Raw genomic sequence first — 17,361 nt, forward strand, 5'->3', positions numbered from 1 at the left:
TTGAAGTGAAGCGCAAGGTCAAGAAAACATATCTATGAGCACCCTGGTATAGGAGACGCTGGGAAAACTAAGTGGGAAGCCTGTTGAACATCTGGTTGTGCAAGTTGCTGGGTTCATCAGGCGAAGTGCGATAAAGAGAAGAAAGTCATCAACACATCAGAAAGCTTTTACATATAGACACTGTGCTGATGTTTTCAGGCAGGTCTCTGTCACAACAGGCCAACAAGTCTTAGTGCACAGGCTATGCACGATCAACTACATATGCCTTCTGTTCAAACAAGGAACTGCTCATTGTAACTAACGAAAATGAAGAGCACAAAAAACAGCTGCATTAATCTGGTTTTACTGGTATCAACAGTGTTTTGTAAGTGTGCATCGCTATACTCCCCAATGCCTTCTTGGGTGACATCAGCAAGGACCAGCTTGAGGCAAGGGGTAATAGACGTCTTTACAAGCTAAAAATGCAGAGCACATTGCGTCCAAAAAGTAGGCACTTCACAGGGGCACTGGAGAAGGAACAGATTATTGACAGTGGGCAAAGACAAGCTTCTCTGCCACTACACACTCAGCACTGTTGACCAGTAATGACCTCTGAAACAATCCCTCTCAAAGAGGAAATCCTTTTTGTGTATCCATAAAGAGGGCAGACAGGTAAAGCCCCTTCAGCAATGATGCCAGCTTCAGAAGGTCCACTTTGCACATCCTGAATGCTTCCTTCTTAGACTTTGCTGGGTGCAAGAATTCTACTGTTAAAAGTTTTCATTGAGAGCACTGTTGGTTTGGTGGCAATACAGTTCAGAAGCAATTGCAACAAACCTCCCTTACTGGTTGGTCTGGAGGCTCACAGTGCTCATGAAGTGACACTGTGCTCCATTCACAAGCAAGTTAACTGGATGCCTCCAAGCCCTTGTTCGTTTATCACACTGTTCTGTTAGTAACAACCATGAGACCTGAAACCAACAAGCTCAAGTTTGGCACTCGCGTGGTTACTATGGAGGATCCATAATAAAAAGCACACAAACAGAAAACTCAAGGAAAAGGATGCACCATTTAACACTTAGTATTGCTGCAGCCCACCCCCTTCTTTTATTTTGTCTGGTCATGCTACATTTTTTTACTATAGATAGGCATGAACTTCTCCAGTGCACAGCTTACTGCAGAGATCATAAGTGATGTTCCCAATCAGTGTCCGATTTTTATATACACTATGTGCTGGCTCAGAATACTGGAAGCTTCTAGTAGAAAAGGTGCCTGGAAGAAAAAAAAAAGCTGTGCTGCAACCTTCTTGGCAACATCTTGTCACCATAATAAAAGTTGCACTTCCATATCAACTTCAGCCCTCCAATTTAAAGTACCAGTGCACTTATGAACAATGAATCAATTCTCAAGCATGTGCAGTCCAGCCAAAAGCATGGGTGCTAATCTGCATTGTGCTCCTGCATTGAAGGTGAATAATGCATTCCTTAATGGCGAATGTGCTTTAGTAAGCTTCCCTGCAATATGAATTTGTAATGTACAAAGAATTGTTATTGGAGCTTACTACGAACACAGATGCACTTGCAAATTATATCACAATTGAAAATAATGAGCACAGTGTAAACCTATGTGCCCTTTCCACTCTTAGTATGCTTTACTGCACAATGCTTATTACCACCCTGTATAGCAGTGTAACAAGCTATAAAAGAAACGTTGTGTAATTGGGCTTTTTTGAGATTACCTTTCTCGCAATACACCAGTGTTTCGCGGTGAAGCCTAAGCAATGTACTGCGGTGAAGCACACTAAAAGTGGAAAGGGGCCACTGTTACTGGACATAAGAGTTCTTTAATTATACACTCGTCCACCCATTGCCTCTCAGGTCACCTAAGTGGACATACCATGCTGGGTGATAGCGGACCCCTCCCACTTTTAGTATGCTTCACTGCGTAACTAAAATGTACTGCGGCGAAGAAGCAGAACATTTATATTGACTGAATAAACAAATGATTTTTACAACAGTACAGAATTAAACGCGCACAATGCATCAGTCTACCACATGGAATAGCGTCGCAACAAAATGTAGCTGATTCACACTGGTCGTTTATCCCACTTTGTCTGTTCTCAAGGGTATTATGGGTAATTAAAATTTTTAGAGACACAGAAATATGTTTATATGTTTACGTTCGTACTCCTTGCGTAATAGGACTACCAGAACTTCCACAATATAAAGTAATTTACAACACACAAACGCAAAGAACACAGACATATGCCTCGTTTTCAACTCGGTCATGCAAATGACATATAGCACGGAAAAACGTGAACATGCTGTGTGTTAGCACCGTAAACTTCATGCTAGGCAAGGAACGCACTACAATCCCGCGACAGGCGCTAATGAGACCAAAACGGGAGCACGTCTGTGAACACGCAAATGGAGCCCCTAAGCCACTCTGCTCCTTCACCACCACCGCTGCACGGCTGCACCACTCGTTTCAAGCACAGCTCACCAAACATACATTCAGCGCTTAACAGTGGGCGGTCGACGCAGTCGCATTTACATGACTTGTAGCGAGCAGCACATCCCCCGATGTCCGTTAAGCAAAGTCGGACACGGCGACGCCACGTCGCGGTTCGCAGAACTTCGCTGCCGAGGCGCTAGGCCAATTCGACATTTCAATTGTCAACCGCGGCCGAGTTCTCAAGGTCACACAACGCAGATTCTGTACTGCCAAAGCTCACCGAGGCCAAAGCCGCACTGCCGCAGCACCACTACTCACGGCTTTCCACCAAGTAACACAGAACCTACAACCAACACACAAGTACAGCCACTGTAACACAAGCAACGCAAACACAATTGCATAGGCAAAGTTGAACAACGATCGGTCCGCGCGGGCCAGAGAACGATCCACGCTGAGGACGAATACGCCATGGCGTCACTACCGCGCCTTCTCAAAAATCCCTAAACGGTCCTGTGCCTAGCACCTAGGATCAGGTGCCTGGTCAGGTAACGTGAGGGATTTTTGTACGGCATTTAGACACACGCATATGGCGGTGGCCGCTCAGTGTTGCCAGTCAAATCCCGACTTTGCGGTACTCTGAAATTTTTTCCAGTGACTCTAGGTTAGAGGTTAGTTAACCTCCTTGGGCGCCACCACCATGCCTTCTCAAAAGTCCCTAAACGATCTTGTCCCTAGGCACCTAGGATCAGGTCACGTGAGGGATTTTTGTACGACTGTAACCGGTCCCGAAAGACCATAGAGTTACTCGAAAGACAGACGCCATGCAAATAGGCGGATATGACCTCATGGGTTAAAGCGGACGTGACGTATTAGGTGAACGTAGACGTTTTTGGCACCTTTCGTCTGCTGTGCCCCGGTCGCACCAGTCACGGTCCACACCGCCTCCGAGGAGGAGAAGGATGACAGAAAGCGCCAAGCCGATTTTGGAAAGGGGAAAGCAAGCATACCGGAACCAGTGTTTCACGGACGACAGGGGAGAGGCCAACGGCCCAAGCTCGTCAGAAGCTAAAGCCTCTTCAGGTCCTGGCGTCTATGGCTGAAGTTCTTGGAAAACTTCCATAGTCTCGTCCTCACGCCGGCCTCTAATTTGGTGTCACTATCAGCATATCTCAGTGTCCACGTTGACTGGGTGTAATGACTACCGCTCTAAACGTAACACTGGGTAGTTAATTTTAGAATATTCACCTATAACCTATATAGGGTTTATTCATGCTTCTGGTAGATGACTGCTACCACGCAAGTGTTTTGTTCTTCAGCCTCATGAACGAAAACAGAGGGGGAGCCAAGTGACTGTTGCAGACGCCGATGTATCGGTAAACGAGCACAACGCTGACGACGGGGGCAGAGACACACACGGCGCTGACTTCCAACGATATTTGTCGTTTCGCGAGCCTATTTTTCTTTTATTTATTCTTTCCTTTTTTTTTTCTCTTGTGCAGCCCGCTAGTCGGCTATTCTGTGCGCGCCCCGCTCGTGACCGCAGGCGGTTGACCTAAAGGAAGAAAATATGATAGCGCTTACACACGTATGCACAGGACGTGCCTTCCTACACGTGCCGAATGGCTGCCGTCCGACCTCGGCGTGCGATTGTTTTGCTCCGTGCTTGGCGAGGCCGGCGCATCGGGGCGCGCACGTCGGCGCTGCTCCCCCTCGCTGATGCCGCTCGACAGACAATCCAGCGCCAAATCCGGCCGGCGCTAGGGCTGCTCGTGCGATTGCGATCGAGTGCGCCTCGTTATCGGAGTCCAGCGAACTCTATTTCAACCTCGAGTGTCTATTCCAGCTCGTGTGCAAGCAGTCGGGTCTGTCTCCTGGCGAGTGCCTGCGTCGTGTGTGTGCGGACATCGCTCGTAACTGCACACTGTCGATGATCCCGCGATCTCCTCGTCGCCGGTGCCGCAAGCGCGCTTGCCAGCGAGCCGCGTCGCTCCAAGCAGAGGCAGCGACGACGCGTGAGTGTCCATCCGCCACTGTAGCGTCACGTAGGCGCTCTCCCCAGGCTTGGTGGGGGGGAGTCCTCAAGGTCTCCCTGCTACGGTCGAAGCCGGCCAGCAAGGCCGGGGGCGTCCATTTCCCGCATGTTTGACGCGTGCCGTGCCTGCCACGCAGCGTCCTGAGTGTCTCCAGCAGGGGTCAGCGCGACATCAGGTGAGCACGAGGATGGGCCTCCCCTCGCCGCCAGAGTGCAAGGAATGAATAGAGGGATTGGGTCGTCGAAGATACAAACAGTGCAGCGCACAGCTTCATGCGTATCCCGATACGTTCGATCGGTGCATTCCACGAACTGGATAGTTATGTTCCGAAAGCCAAGGCTCTGCGTCACGTAGCTCGACCAATCGCGGCATTCGTCGATTGAAGATGGAGGCGTGTACCTAATTTCGTTGCTTTTATGTGCTTGCTGAGGTTGCTGATAATGCGAACAAGATAAGCGTCATAGTTTGGCCCGTCATGTTACTCGTGCAAGGCCCCGCCTTGTGCCATAATTGCGCGCAAATAACGTTAGGTGCCTTGGGTGTATAGTGCTATATTTAAGTAAGGTTGAGTTTCTTTTTCTAAAATATCATGCACGTTTTTTTTTTATCGTTATCGCTAAATATTCTGTTGTGTCAAAGCTTACTCGCATTCTGTAAATAATCGTATGTAAATGCCATGTATAGCAAAGACTTTCATTGACTTTTTAGCAGTCAACTACCTTTACAATATCTAGTCAGGGCAGTGTGTTGCTGCCACTGATTGCCAGTTTTTGTTAAGACCTGTTCCAAGATTGAAATTGTATTTACATTTGGTGTTATTGCCAGGGGCTTGACTATGACCACGGGACTTGTTCTGTATACTTCTATTAAGGGGTTACTCTTTAAGAACGGTAATAAACATATGCTTAAAACATCTGTATGTGGATTGCGGGCTTTCGTGCTTGTCTTTACCACAGATATAATTCCACTTAATTTTGCTCCTGGTAACAACCAAGCCCAGACTGCCAGAGTAGAAGTAATTTTATTTTATACTAAGTTTGAATTCTCAATTACTAAGGTAATTGCAAATATAATCAGGAACACCTTAGACTTCCGTCAACCAAAGCACCAGGCAAGATTCCGTAAAGGCTACTCAACAATAGACCATATTCACACTATCAATCAGGTGATAGAAAAATGTGCGTAATATAACCAACCTTTATATATGGCTTTCATTGATTACGAGAAAGCGTTTGATTCAGTCGAAACCTCAGCAGTCGTGGAGGTATTACGGAATCAGGGTGTAGACGAGCCGTATGTAAAAATACTGAAAGATATCCATAGTGGCTCCACAGCCACCATAGTCCTCCATAAAGGAAGCAACAAAATCCCAATAAAGAAAGGCGTCAGGCATGGAGATACAATCTCTCTAATGCTATTCACAGCGTGCTTACAGGAGGTATTCAGAGGCCTGGATTGGGAAGAATTGGGGATAAGAGTTAATGGAGAATACCTTAGTAACTTGTGATTCGCTGATGATATTGCCTTGCTTAGTAACTCAGGGGACCAACTGCAATGCATGCTCACTGACCTGGAGAGGCAAAGCCGAAGGGTGTGTCTAAAAACTAATCTGCAGAAAACTAAAGTAATGTTTAACAGTCTTGGAAGAGAGCAGCAGTTTACGACAGGTAGTGAGGCACTGGAAGTGGTAAGGGAATGCATCTACTTAGGACAGGTAGTGACTGCGGATCCAGATCACGAGACTGAAATAATGAGAAGAATAAGAATGGGCTGGGGGGCGTTTGGCAGGCATTCTCAGATCATGAACAGCAGGTTGCCATTATCCCTCAAGAGAAAAGTTTTTAACCAGCTGTGTCTTACCAATACTCACGTACGGGGCAGAAAGCTGGAGGCTTACGAAAAAGGTCCTACTTAAATTGAGGACGACGCAACGAGCTATGGAAAGAAGAATGATAGGTGTAACATTAAGGGATAAGAAAACAGCAGATTGGTTGAGGGAACAAATGCGAGTTAATGATATCTTAGTTGAAATCAAGAAAAAGAAATGGGGGGGGGGGGGCATGGGCAGGGCACGTAATGAGGAGGGAAGATAACCGATGGTCATTTAAGAGTTACGGAATGGATGCCAAGGGAACGGAAGCGTAGCAGAGGGCGGCAGAAAGTTAGGTGGGCGGATGAGATTAAGAAGTTTGCAGGGACAACATGGCCACAATTAGTACATGACCGGGGTAGTTGGAGAAGTATGGGAGAGGCCTTTGCCCTGCAGTGGGCATAACCAGGCTGCTGCTGCTGCTGCTGCTGCTGCTGCTGATGATGATGATGAATTCTTATATGCCTACAGTGGAGCCCTGCACAGGCCATATTTATTGGCCCAGCCTGGGTCCACCGTTTGGAGCCCGTGCTCGTGGCTCCAAGCTCAGGCCCACCGAGGGAACCTTATGTGTACAAGGCTCAGTAATTAAAATGTGATACTTGGACCGCCTGGCAGCTGGTGCCACAGGTTGGCACTGGGTGATCGCTGACGAGCTGTATACAGTCACAATGCATGCTCTCACTTTCATGTGATACAAAATTGGAGAACAGCAGAGTGCCCTCGGCACGCACCTTTGGCGCAAGAAGCACCAGCAGCCACGCGTGCCAATCACTGAGCACTTTGCAGTGCTCATTAATTGAAATGCAATCCAGCTGGTGGCTAGCTCTGTTTGCCTCACCGGTGAATGCTAGGTGATTGTTTGGAATTTGCTGAGCACAGTACATGCCGTCATATTGTAGCTTAGGTGGTATATTGAAATATGTTACAATAACACTGCAGTGACAATTAATAATTGCAATAAAAAAACATTCTTTTTCAACAGATCAAATGTACAGCCAACATGGAAAAACCAAAATACGCAAAAGCTGGATTAAAAGTTTTATGCAATGCAATTTATTTAAAGCAGTTGCATACACTTTACATTGAAAAAGCTATAGGGATTAGTATACAAACTTGTTAATTGGCTTTTGATTACTAGGCAGTTTTAGCACCGCATTAGTGTATAGTGGCTGCAACGACTGCGCATGCACGGAGTTTAGCAAGCTCTGGTACAAGTTTACTGGAGGGCTCCACCATATACCATGGTTGTGCAATAGCATGGCAGCATCGAGGCTTCCCACTTGGATCTTAATTCACCCGTAATACTTCCTCTCAGGCGTGAGAGCAAGAAATAAATGGTAAAGTTGGTTATTGCTTAGTCTGATCTCACGCCGAGAACAAAGTATAAGCATTCTTTTGTCGTTATTTTCAGGTTGCTTGTTTGTTTGGATGTTGTGCGTCAAAGTAGTCGCATGTCTGTACTTCTGTACAGACACTTCTGTACTTGCCATGGTAGCTTTGCAGCTATAGCATTGCTCGAGGTCCCGGGTTCAATCTCGACCGCAAAAGCTGCATTTCAACTGGGGTGAAACAAAAAACATTAGTGTACTTAACTTTTAGGTTTCTGGCGCACAAAAAGAGACGAGAGACAGAGGTACGACGCGGGCACAGCACTGTGTCCGCGTCGTACCTCTGTCTCTCGTCCCATTTTGTGCACTAAAAACCTAAAAGTTATGGAATAACAACATGCTCAAACCTACGCTCTTTGTAGTTTACAGTCGCCGACCATTTATTTGGATCTCACGGTGACTGCGGAAATGTCCGAATAAACAGGTGTCCGAAAAAGCAGATTGAGAAAAAAAAAGAAAGAAATCCTTTATTTCCACGCACTTATTTGGGCTCGGAAGTAGGCTTGAAGAAATTGTGAATTGCACCGTTGCACGCTGTTCTGTTCACGTGCAATCAGATAAGCCTGAATCTCGGAGAGGCTGAAAGCACAGTCACTGCTTGTAAACGCTCCGCATGCGATGGCAGTGTAGCATGGTGCGTCATCTTCAGACTCGGAGTCATCGTCCGGCGGTGCAGCAGAAACCTAACAAATGATCTCGCCGTCGTTGAGTTCTGTGCATGTCAGTACAGCAGTGTCAGCACTTATGAATAGCAGCAGTGTACAGCAGCATAGCAGCAGTGTCAGCAGCAGTACAGCAGTGTCAGCACTTATGACACGGTGTCTGTAATCACAATGCAACCGCCGCGCAGGTCTTCGCAGAACATTTTCGGCGCCAGTAGGGAGCACATTGGAAGGCGACAAATCCTAGGCCTCCTGGCACCCGCTTGCCGGCATGCCCCAGCGCAGTCTGCGCAGGCACTGTCGGCGCCATTAGACACTTGATGCTATGTTTCCGTATGCAGCGTTGGATCACCGCAACTTCGACACAGCACACAAAGCAAACACCATCACGCCGACACGAGTCGCACAAATGAAAAGCGTGACCTACTCGCAGCGTCGTGCACGAAGAAACAAACAAATCAGCTGCTGGATTGTCTTGACATGGCTTACTAAGCTGAGACCGGAACTGCTGTAGCAACTCTGTCGAACCAGGCAGAAACGATGATGAGCGGGGATTTCCAGTGGCGCCACTTCATGGGGCAGCAAAGAGGCTCCGTTCAAAACAAAAATGGCATTCAGCAAATCGAACCATGCACCGGTCAGAGTCGCTTGAAAGCCTTGAAGCTGTGAGCGTCATTTTTCCAATTTCAATGCTTTGGCTGTGCTATGGATTGGCTGTCGAGCTAGCCTTGGCTTCAAACAGTTTACGGCTAGGTGCAACAATGACATTCCTGAAGTAAACTACACAAAATACATTTATTAATGTTCCTCACACCATCTTTTAAATATATGCTCCCTAGATAACTTTTTTATTGTATTACGATTGGCAAGTAAACTTAACCGTTTCACTGCAGCTATCGGCATTGCGACATTTAATTTCATTAAGTATGTGCGTGTAGCAGCGATCGAAATATAATGGCATTAAGAAGCTTAAGGTCTTAAACTTTTAATGGCATTAACCTGGACCACTGGAGGACACCTAATATCGCCGGCTGGAATCTGCAAAGCAGGAATTACCTTTCCTGACCAGACCTACCCTGCCACCTTCGTTATTCTCCAGCAGTGTTCACGAGACATCATTCTTGGCATGGACTTCCTGAACCAACATGGCGCCATCATTGACCTGAAGTTGAAGCTGATAAGGCTATCTGAAGATCAAATGAGGCCACCGGAGAGTTCTCTTAGTCACCATGCCTTCAGTGTGCTGCTCAAAGATCAAGTCGGTACCCCGCCTTGCTCCAGAATTGTATTTCTATTTGCACCGAGGCACCTGGCAATGTAGAAGGCTTCATAGAGGGCGATCGTCATCTGCTGCACGACTGTGAAAAGAGGGATCACTCGACTGCATAGAGGGAAAGCTAAAGTGATGCTGACAAACTTCTGCCAGGAGTTCAAGCACATCAACAAGGGCATGATGATCGCATACATCGAGGAAATTGTGGAAACTAGCAATGTGCTCATCCTTTCGGATTCTGCCACATCTACCCCAACGACCATAGTTCTTGAATCAAACTTAGACATAAATCTAAGTTTCCCCCTGAGTAAACAGCAACAGTTCAGAGGTTTTCTCCGATAATACAAAGACTGCTTTTTGACCTCATCGAGGATTCGACAAACACCAGTTGTAAAGCATCTCATAATAACCGAAGAGCGTGCTCGACCACTTCGCCAGAGAATTTAGCAAGTTTCAACGCAATAATGGGATGCTATAAGACAAAAAGTCGACGAAATGCCGCAGGACGGCATCATCCACCTGTCGAAAAGCCCATGGGCAGCTCCTGCAGTCTTGGTGAACAAAAAGTAAGGAACCTGACATTTCTGCATCAATTATTGTGGAATGAACATGATCACGAAAAAGTATGTATACCACCTCCCACGGAACCCGCCGTGGTTGCTCAGTGGCTATGGTGTTGGACTGCTGAGCACGAGGTCGCGGGATCGAATCCCGGCCACGGCGGCCGCATTTCGATGGAGGCGAAATGCGAAAACACCCGTGTACTTAGTCGTTGTACTTAGTCGTGGTCGTTGCAGTACCAGTGCCCAAGCAAATTTAGATATCTCTTGTCTTCCATGGTAGCCTCTGATTTGACAACCCTCAGGTAACTTGTGCACAGTATTGTATGTGAGGAGCTGCAAAAATTAATGCAGTGTCTCCTCCACCCCACGTGACTGCTCTAAGTGATACGGTTTGCCAAGACGTCATGCAGGTGGTACAAAGATGGTCGTGCTGCCAGCCGTGGTCCCTCTCCTGATACACGCCAAAGCCCTAAGAGCTCCTATGCCGGTCGTCGGCTATCCGTCCCGTCCAGCCATGCAACAGACAGCACTATACTTCCCAAGTTCTCTGCCTTCCGCAACCCCAAGTCTAAATGTATGTAAATCCAGTGTGGCTTGCTGCTGACCATCGGCCACTCTGCTACCATGGTGGTGTAACAGGTCACTTATACCGAGAGTGCACATACCGACAAATGGGCACTCCTAGGTTTCACCCAGATGAACATTGACCTTGGGATGGTGAGTGTCCCCAAGCTATTGCCGAGTGCTGGGTGAGCCACTAGCCCCCGATTCATCCAGGGTGTCAGTCCTGCTCTCCATCTTCTCGACGCTCTGCATCACCTGGCTAACACTCAGCGTTCGCTCATGGCCTTGGTAGCAGATCCACTAGGTCTACAAGCTCCTGCTTGGTAAACTGGGAACAACCACTTCCAGGGGTGGGGCTGCTCTTGACTGATCTATAAAATGCCTGCTTCCCCTGATATACCGACAGCCTGATTGTGGCAGCCCCTGATTTGACAACCCTCAGGTAACTTGTGTGCAGTATTGTACATGAGGAGCTGCAAAAAGTTAATGCAGTGTCTCCTCCACCCCACGTGACTGCTCTAAGTGATATGGTTTGTGAAGAGGGGCTGACACTGTGGCACTCCTGCCGCGAACTTGTATGTTCATAACTGTTGAAAGCGAATGTGACCATAACAGTAGTGGCATCGCTGAAGGAAACCTGTTGGTGCTCTTGGCACGGCAAGTCTGCATCGCCTGCAACAATATTCAACTGAATCGCAGGATGACTGAGCTTTTAGTTAATAACTTTAGTGGCAAGTGCCAACACCTGGTAAAACGAACGACCATTGCTCGCTTTGAGGATGCTATAAGTTCTACGCTTGCTGAGGTTTCTACAGCCATCATAAGTGACAACGCGATAGTCAGTATAGCCGACATAAATCCTGAGCCCACAGCCACACAGAAAGAGTGCACATAAAGTATTTTATGCATGTTCACTGACTGTTTTTCAGCCATGTCAAAAGTAAAACAGACCCCCATAGCGAAGCACCATATTACAACGGACTCGACCGAACAGCCTGTGTGTAAGCACGCCTACCTAATGTCACAAAAGGAGCAAGAGACGATTCATTGTTAAGGGAAGCGAATGCTCGACAATGACATTATTCAACCCTCAACCAGCCTGTGGCCGTCCTTAGTTGTACTTGTGAAAAAGGACGGCACTTTTAGTTTTTGTGGGGATTACCACAACAAGGTGGCGAAAAAAGGTGTCAGCCCTCTTCCCGGTGCAGATGATTAAGGACTGTGCTGAACTCTCACGACCTTCCAAGGGATGATGGACACCGTGCTGTCAGGTTTTAAGTGGGAATCATGATTCGTCTATTTAGACAATGTCGTTTTTTTTTTCTCTGACATTTGAGCAACACTTGCAGCGACTTCAGTCTGTGTTCCTTGCAATTTGCTCTGAAAGCCTATCATTAAAACCTGGGAAATGTCATTTTGGTTATCAGGAGCTAAACTTCCTTGGTCACATTGTTAATCATGATGTTGTTCAGCCAGACCCTGAAAAGAGTATGGCTGTTGCTTCATTTCCATCGCCAGCCAACAAACGTGACCTGCACTACTTCTTGGGCCCCTGCATGTAATACTACAAACGCTTTGTGGAGAATTTTTCCAAAATCGCAGAATTCCTGACTCGTTTAACAAAGGAGGATATCCTATTTGTTTGATATGGATATCATATGAATATGATATCCATATTCATATGGCCGGCTGTTCAGAGTGGTTATCGACCATCATGCCCTTTGTTGACTAGTCAATCTAAATGACCCTTCAAGGCGCCTCGTCAGGTGGAACCTTCATCGTGCAAGAATTTGACGTAACAGTCATCTACAAGTTTGGCCAGAGACAAACTCATGCTGACTGTTTTTCGCGCGCTCCACTTGCAACGGCGTCAAGTGATACGGATGACAACGGTAGCTTCCTTTGCGCAGTCAATATATCTCAATTGGCTAGGCAACAGCGGGATGGTTTAGAACTCGGGCACCTTATTGACTATTTTGAAGGCCGAAGTTCACTTGCTCCACAGACATTACCATGTTTACCATCTTCGTTCTGTCTCTGCAGCAATGTGTTGTACAAAAAGAACTTCTAGCCATCAGTGACTGGACATCTCCTTGTTGTTCCGTCCGCGCTACATGCTGATATTCTTTCCGCCTGTCACAATGGCCGTTTGGGATTAGCACATACCTTGGCCCAAATTGGTCAACGCTACTACTCGCCTAAGCTCGCCCAGGAAGTCGAACATTAAATGAAAACTTTCCACGTCTGCCAGCGCCGGAAGGCTCCACATCAGCACCCAGCTAGTTTCCTGAAGCCTCTTCATACTGCTAACACAAATCATTTCAACAAATTGGCATGGACTTGCTCAGGCCCTTCGCTAAGTCATTTGCTAGCAACTGCTTGACCATAGTTGCAACTGATTATCTGATGTGATACTGTGAAACTGGAGCCATTCAGTGAGCCACTGCCAGTGATGTTGTGCACTTTTTGATCCACAACACTGTCCTACAGCATGGTGTACCAGTAGTAGCCGTAACAGATCGTGGTACGGCTTTCAGAGCACAGATGACGCAAGATGGTGCGACGCTTAGTGGAACTGATCATTACCGAGCCACCACTTGCATCCTCAGACCAATGGCCTTATGGAAAAGTTGAAAGGCCAACTGCAACGAAATTCTGGACCATGTAAAAAGCCCAGTTTCGAATAATTTAGATGTACAGTAGCCTCTGTGGAAATTTTTACGCTTGAAATGCGATCAGGCACTTCACAAAATGCTCGCAAAAATAGGTTTTTCATACCTAAACTGAAAAAAAAAAAAACGTGGGTAACAGCAAACACACGGCCACAAGAAGGGAGATACGTACACATAAGTGCTGACTAACTTGTTTTATTTCCAAGGATAGCACATGTTATATATGCCAGAGTGAAGCAAGGGAAATGAAGGGGAAAAACATGTGAATGGTGATAGTGTGCCAACAATGCAAGTGCAATACACCCAACCAAGTGTAACAAAATGCAAACAATTATTTTTTTCTTTTTCTTTGCAATCTGAACCCCATGATACCTGCATTCAGAAGATCAGATTCAGCACCAAAGAGAGCAAGCGAAGAGGTGCTAAAGCGCTTGCTACCATATTTTCTAATGTAGGCTTCTAAATTGATGTGAACGGTCTTGTCACTGCTGTTTTCTAAAAGTGTTGTCTCTTACAACCGCGCCACACAATCTGTACACTTGCTAATATGCACAAATAACTAACGTGCGCTGTTACCCATGCTTTAAGATGAACCAACTCACCCAAAAAGAAGTATTGATGAAAAAAAGTGCCGCCATTACCAGTTGCTGGTAGTGACGTACTATGGAGAGTGTAGAGAACCAGCAGCTACATTGTCTTCTTCCCTTGCTTGTTCCCGTGTATCAGCGGACAGGCCCCACTTATCTGCTAGCCACAGAGTTAGCATACTTTGCTAGCTGCTTTGTGCGTTGTGTTAACGCCATTCCGCGCCCTTAATGTTCTTTTAATGCGAAGTATTTTCAGAGTCAAGCTGGTTTTCTTTATCTGGTTGTCTCCATTCAACAAGCAGGGTCTTAATGCGTTCTAGCATTGAGACCCTGCTTGAGAACAGCTAAGCTGAGTCAGCTAAGCTAAGCTCAGTTGACCCCGAGAACAGCTAAGCCATCCCCCACTTCGATTTTTTTTCATGCAACCTGGTTATCACAATTATCGGTTATAACAGCAGAATTTTCGTGGCACTTGAATATTGTTATAAGTGGGTTCAACTGTAGTAATTATAGTAATTCCGAGAAAGCGTTTCCGACTGTGCTGTTGAAATGCAGCTTGTGCAGCTTCATCAACTGCAGTTTACAGGCTGCGTGTGTGTTGGCTATTCCCTGTCATGCCTGCTTGCTGCACTGCCGTGCAGACTTGCACTCTGAAAGCTGGGACAGGAAAGATGTGTTCAGCCTTCCTCTACCCAGCGTCACATACTGCACAGCCATTGCTTGTGTTTGAGTATGTGTTTGAGCACCCAACCACCATGCAACTCATCAACATTCTTGCAACACCAGTTCGCCAAGGGAGACAGCCATCAACTTGCGCATGTTGAGCAAGCAACGCGCCTGGGCACCTAGGCTGCCTAAGCGCCACTGAGAGATGAGTAGTCGTGTACGATTTTCCATTGTTTGCCATTTCCGCATCAATACTGTTTTGCCGCCAGGTGATCGCATCGTCTGGTTAAGCACTATTTAAAGGCTTCCAAAAAGCATCACTTCAATGCTTCAAATGGGAAAGAGATGAAAAATATACAAGTAACTGTAACACTGATGAAGCTTATGAAGAGGAAAGGGTCACAAAAGCAGCATGAAGGCGAGTGGAAATGAGGATGGCATCGTCAACATCAGTGGTACTGTTTCATCTTGGAAACATGGACGATGCCCGTCTGCTGCACATGGCAGGATCGCCGAGTCGTGTCTTCAGTAAGAACTTCACAGCTGACCTCACTGAGGTAGCACAGATCTCTGTAAAGACTGAAGTAGAGGTGCTAATGATAAAATTGGCCAATTGCAAGCTCCGTGACTTTGCCAAGATTACATTGATAGTATACACTGAGCATTTTAATTATAGGCAATTTACCCAAGTGAAATTTTGTTACGATTGGCCTTTAAACAAGACAGTCGCTGACATGCTTTTCATACATGTTGACAGCGACCACAGGAACTGGGAACCTGTTTATATTCACATACAACACTACTGTTCAAGATACTACTGGGTTCACTCCTTCCCAGTTGCTCCACGGCCATGAGATGATCACCATGCACCTACCTGACCAATACAACATTACCATTGACGTGGATGAATTTATCCACCTTGCAGATGCCGCTCACAAGCTTGCACGTGGGCGAATTCAGAATCAACATTACATAGACTTCCTGAGGTGTAATGCTTGCCATCGGGAGGTTATCTACCAGCCAAGTGATCAAGTTTGTGCATGGGCCCCCATTTGCTAACACGGTCAGCTGAAAAAGTTACTGCGACAGCGCTCTGTTCTTTAATCTGGCTGGCCTGAGTTGTTTCTTCCTTTCTATGTTGCGCTGTACCAGTTTTAGAATGTAAATACTGTGATGTTATTGGGGCCAGATCACTCCAGAAAAAGGGAGAAGCAGCACGCGGAAGCATAAACACATATCAGACTTGTATTGACGCACACAACACAGATAACGGCACACACGTGACAGTTCCCCAAAATGCCTCATAGATGACATGCACTATATCTATGGATCGGTGGATTATAATCGACCTACAGTTCAGGCGGAAACGCGTGTCGCCGTGTCGGAGACCTCGTGGAACCGATGTCGGCCAGCGGGGTCGGACAGCAGTGTCGGATGGCCAGGTTGGACAGCTGGGTCGAACAGCCGGGTCGGACAGCAGGGTTGGACAGCAGGGTCGAACCGCCTCGCGGAGCTCAGGTGGCCCCGCGCAACAGTCGATATACTGGAGCCTCCGCGTGCCCGGTTTCCTTCCGGCGGGGTTTGCGCTCGGGATCCCACGGCCGCAGTCACAGAGTCGCGTCCACAGCTGGCGGGGTAGCCCTGTGGCCGTTCACCTGAACGCTCGATCACCCCGGTTCAGGACCGCCAGCCCTCCTGGACCAGTGCCCAGCGGAAGAGCGGGGCGAGGTAACCTCCCAGCGGGCGACAGCGTTGACTCGGGTGTGGTGCATTGGCGCGGGCGGCGATAGCTCCTATGTGCCAGACGCCCAGCGAGGAAGCCGTTTTCCGTCGAACCCGAACCTCGCGCACTGCTCACGCCACGGGCCACACTCTCGCGCCACGCTTTTTTGAGGCGCGACTGCCGATGCTCCCAAATTGGTGTTGATGGTGATGATGCGCCAGTGATGAGACGGTGCGCCACTGCACGGCGCACTGTCTTCATATCTTTATGCTTCCACTCCCGCGTACCGTATATTATCACAAATACCAACTCGCCCATTCCTCAACCCTAGTTACTGCACCTCTACTTCAGTCCTCACAGAGATCTGTGCTACCTCAGTGAGGTCAGCTGTGAAGTTCTTACTGAAGACACGACTCGGCGATCCTGTCACGTGCAGCAGACAGGCATCGTCTTCAGACGGGCACTGTCTTCATATCTTTATGCTTCCACTCCCGCGTACCGTAGATTATCACAATACCCCCCTTTTCGAGAAAGTTGTTCACAACTATTCTAACACAAGGACGTGGGATGAAAAGAAAGGAAAAAGGAAAATTGTCATGTACATTTGTGCGATTGTTCATATGAGCACACGACACATTGTTCACAGGGCGTTGCGCCCAGTTAAAGTACCAACACACAAGTCTGTACGGTTTCAACTAAATACTAAAAACTTGAGTGGTCGCATTGTCCAATTGCATTTTGGTATAAGAACATGTCATTATGCGCGACTCGAGTAGTAAGCTCCGAAATTGCCACTACATTTTATGTAGTGAACAGTAATATGATACTCCTGTCAAAAGGAGACTCCAACGCTACACTTCGTTGCTGACGAGCTTGGTGTGCTCCTCTGTGGGCTTGTTTCCGCTGGCCTGGTCCCCGGCGCTT

At 47.3% G+C, this 17,361-nt stretch overlaps 1 protein-coding gene and 1 long non-coding RNA gene across 4 annotated transcripts in view; one reads left to right on the plus strand and one right to left on the minus strand.

Annotated features, from left to right (window-relative positions):
* Positions 1-150: 150 nt before the first annotated feature.
* On the minus strand, positions 151-3,631 carry LOC142580159 (uncharacterized). 2 transcript variants are annotated; one of them, XR_012827596.1, is made up of 2 exons: positions 2,491-3,631; positions 151-1,251 (listed from the first exon to the last, which is right to left on the minus strand). It is a non-coding gene; the product is annotated as an uncharacterized LOC142580159 (long non-coding RNA). The 2 variants fall into 2 exon arrangements; XR_012827595.1 differs by having other exon boundaries at positions 2,482-3,631.
* A 524-nt stretch (positions 3,632-4,155) lies between these two features.
* The window catches only part of LOC142580158 (electron transfer flavoprotein regulatory factor 1-like), a 55,515-nt gene continuing 42,309 nt past the window's right edge, over positions 4,156-17,361 (plus strand). The window contains exon 1 of one of the 2 annotated variants that reach the window (XM_075691019.1): positions 4,156-4,445. The gene's annotated coding sequence lies outside the window, so the exon portion shown is untranslated. Of the gene's footprint in view, positions 4,642-17,361 lie in introns of both variants that reach the window. The other variant, XM_075691018.1, reaches the window with a different exon arrangement.

This window comes from Dermacentor variabilis, chromosome 4, assembly GCF_050947875.1.
Source record: "Dermacentor variabilis isolate Ectoservices chromosome 4, ASM5094787v1, whole genome shotgun sequence".
NCBI lineage: Eukaryota > Metazoa > Arthropoda > Arachnida > Ixodida > Ixodidae > Dermacentor > Dermacentor variabilis.